Source organism: Myotis brandtii, unplaced genomic scaffold (genome assembly GCF_000412655.1).
Source record: "Myotis brandtii unplaced genomic scaffold, ASM41265v1 scaffold550, whole genome shotgun sequence".
Lineage (NCBI taxonomy): Eukaryota > Metazoa > Chordata > Mammalia > Chiroptera > Vespertilionidae > Myotis > Myotis brandtii.
Window position 1 is genome coordinate 4,243,200 of NW_005370043.1, and position 3,245 is coordinate 4,246,444.

Sequence of the window (3,245 nt, forward strand, 5' to 3'; positions counted from 1 at the left end):
GGCTGGTTCGTGCGCCTGCGTGAGCCCGCGGGCTCGCTGGAGTTGTAGTTCTGGAGCTTCCCGCAGCGAAAGGCGCGGCCACGCTGCGAACTGCAACTCCCGCGGTGCACTGCGGCGGGGGGCGCGGCGCCGGCGAGCCAAATCCAGTCATCCAGCCTTCAATTCGCGATCATCAGCTGATGGGAATCGTAGTTTACAGCCTCTACGGGCTGGAAAGCGGGAGGGGCACGGGTGTCTCCTTGGTTACCGAGCGACGCCAGTGGCGGCTTGCCTGGCATTTGATATCAAGATGGCGACCAGTGCCTCACCTGTAGCCCAAATAGTGGAAAAACCTGTGAGAGGATCTAGAGTTTTTAGGACCGCCGTAACTGTGGTTTTAGAGAGCTGGATACCCCCAAATTTCATATCTTTGATGTCTGCGGGATGAATTTCAACCCAGAAACGCTGGGCCTATGAGCGCTTGGCAGCACTTCACAGACCAATGCAGAATTTCAAGGTCCTCCACCTAAGCCATCTCCCCACACTTCTCCCAAAGACCTTATTTTCCCCCCACAGCAAGTCAGGGCCCGGTAGAACTCGGTTCTGAAAATTCTTGAGTGTTTAGTACTCATAAAATTGGTTTGCTGCTGCTAACCCTGAGATGTAAGGCTTGCATTAAAGGTCAAACAAATACTTATCAAAGGCTTTCAATCGTGGAATATAATGGTCATCCAGCAAATAAAGTATGTAAGTATTTAATTTGGCCTTGAAAGGGACAGTACAAGTTTGTTTTGAAAATTGGGTGTACCCTAGATGGGAAAAAACCCTAGCATTTGGGCTAAAAGTGATAGGCTTGTACAAAATATCTGAATTTTTTAAATAAGTCAATTGGGGAAATGCCTTTTTACTTAGAAGAAAATATTCCAGTGTAAACTATTTTTATTTGCTCATTCAACAACAGTAACCACAAAATCGTGTGCAGCCATCATCCCAAGAAAATGGGATTCATTAGTGAACATGATAGACCCAGTCTTGTGGAGCCTACATTTCTAGTATGGTTATACTTTATCCTAGTCATCATCCCTATGTCCATAGAACTCAGAAATATATCTAATATATAATAGGCTTTCAGTTAATAAAAAGTTTACTCTTGAAGTAAAACAATAATCCTACACAAATGCAAAATGGGGAAGACTTAAAACTCGTTCATATGAAAACTACCTGGAGGTTTTCATAGGACTAAGTCAGTATGGACATGGTTGCCTAAAAAGCTAAAGGAGTCCTAGGCAGCTTGAAGAATGATGTCTGGAGAATAGAGGCTTATGGTCTTTTTTTTTAAAATATATTTTATTGATTTTTTACAGAGAGGAAGGGAGAGAGATAGAGAGCTAGAAACATCAATGAGAGAGAAACATCGATCAGCTGCCTCCTGCACATCTCCCACTGGGGATGTGCCCGCAACCCAGGTACATGCCCTTGACCGGAATCGAACCCGGGACCTTTCAGTCCGCAGGCCGACGCTCTATCCACTGAGCCAAACTGGTTTCGGCGAGGCTTATGGTCTTACTCTGTTTTGAAATACTCAGACCACACCTGGAGTACTTTGTTCATTTATGGACACCATGTTCTACAAACATCACATATAGGAGCAGAGCCAGGGGCAGGATAACCAAGAGAGAAACTATTGGTGGATGCTTACTCTGGAAAAAAAAACAACACACTTAGAAATAACATGACAACTAATTCAAGTATTTGAAAGTATTGAAAGGTAGGCATATATTCATAACACCACAAGGCAAACTAGGACCAATGGGTGGGATAATAATTATGATGATGATGACCATAACAGCTATCACTTTATTAACTCTTTATGCCAGGCACTGTGCTAGACATTTTACATTCATAATCTCTAATATTCATAGTAATTATGTAAAACGGGTATTATCTGTAATATACAGCTGAAATGAATAACACGGATAGAAGATAACTTCCTCAAGTCATGCAGCAAATTACAGAGTTAAGATTCTAACTCAATTCTGCTTGATTCCCTTGTGTATTTTCACTGAATCACACTGCAGTGGCATAGGACTCAGACTCTCAGTTTTCTAGTAATCAGATCTGTCCTGACAAAGGAATGGACTGCCCCACCCCTGAAAACATAGAGAGACAGGAAGACCATCTGTCAGGAGTATTGTTTCACTTTTTTCCCCAGAGAGGAGTATGAAAATATTGCCTGATGGGCTGGCAGTCAGTGACAGTCCTCACTTTGTCCAGTCATGTTGAGGTGAGGATTAGTAAAGCAAACATCAGTTTTTGTTTAGAAGCCCAACCAGATAGACAGTTCTTATACATATGAGTTGAAACTGAGCTGGCAGGGCCTGGGTACAGAAAGGGTAAATCCTCTTTCTTAAAAATGGACCTCTTATGGTCAGGCAAACTGAGAAATCCAAATGTGAGTTGCCTTGATTTTCAAGCCCCTTATATCCAACACTAGTGGCCCAGTGCATGAAATTCGTGCACGGGGGATGAGGGGCTGTCCCTCAGCCCGGCCTGCACCCTCTCAAAATCCGGGACCACTGGCTCCTAACTGCTCACCTGCCTGCCTGCCTGCCTGATTGCCCCTGACCACTCTGCCTGCTGGCCTGATGGCCCCCAACTGCCTTCTCTGGCTGGTCTCCCGGAAGGTCTCCCGGTCTAATTAGCATAGTACCCTTTTATTAGTATAGATAGTTTAGGAAAGTTTATTGGACTAGAAGTTAAGAGGCCTGGTTCTAGCCCAGCCGTGGGCAAACTACGGCCCGCGGGCCAGATCCGGCCTGTTTGAAATGAATAAAACTAAAAAAAAAAAAAAAAGACCGTACCCTTTTATGTAATGATGTTTACTTTGAATTTATATTAGTTCACACAAACACTCCATCCATGCTTTTGTTCCGGCCCTCCGGTCCAGTTTAAGAACCCATTGTGGCCCTCGAGTCAAAAAGTTTGCCCACCCCTGTTCTAGCCCATTGTTTCTCCACTTAATTGGTTGCCTTTGAGCAATTAATCAAACATCTCTGGTCCTCTCTATTGTCATCTGGAAAACAAAGATCTCTGCCAACTCTAAAATGAGTACACCTGTGAGCCTACTTGTGGCATGTGCTCAAGGAGATTACTAAATCATTAGAACCTTTAAAGCTCCACTTTACTGGAAAACTGGATTTCTACTACTGGACTTAATTTCTTCCCCTGGGTTAAGGCCACTCTGACTTAACCTTGCCAATTAGTGT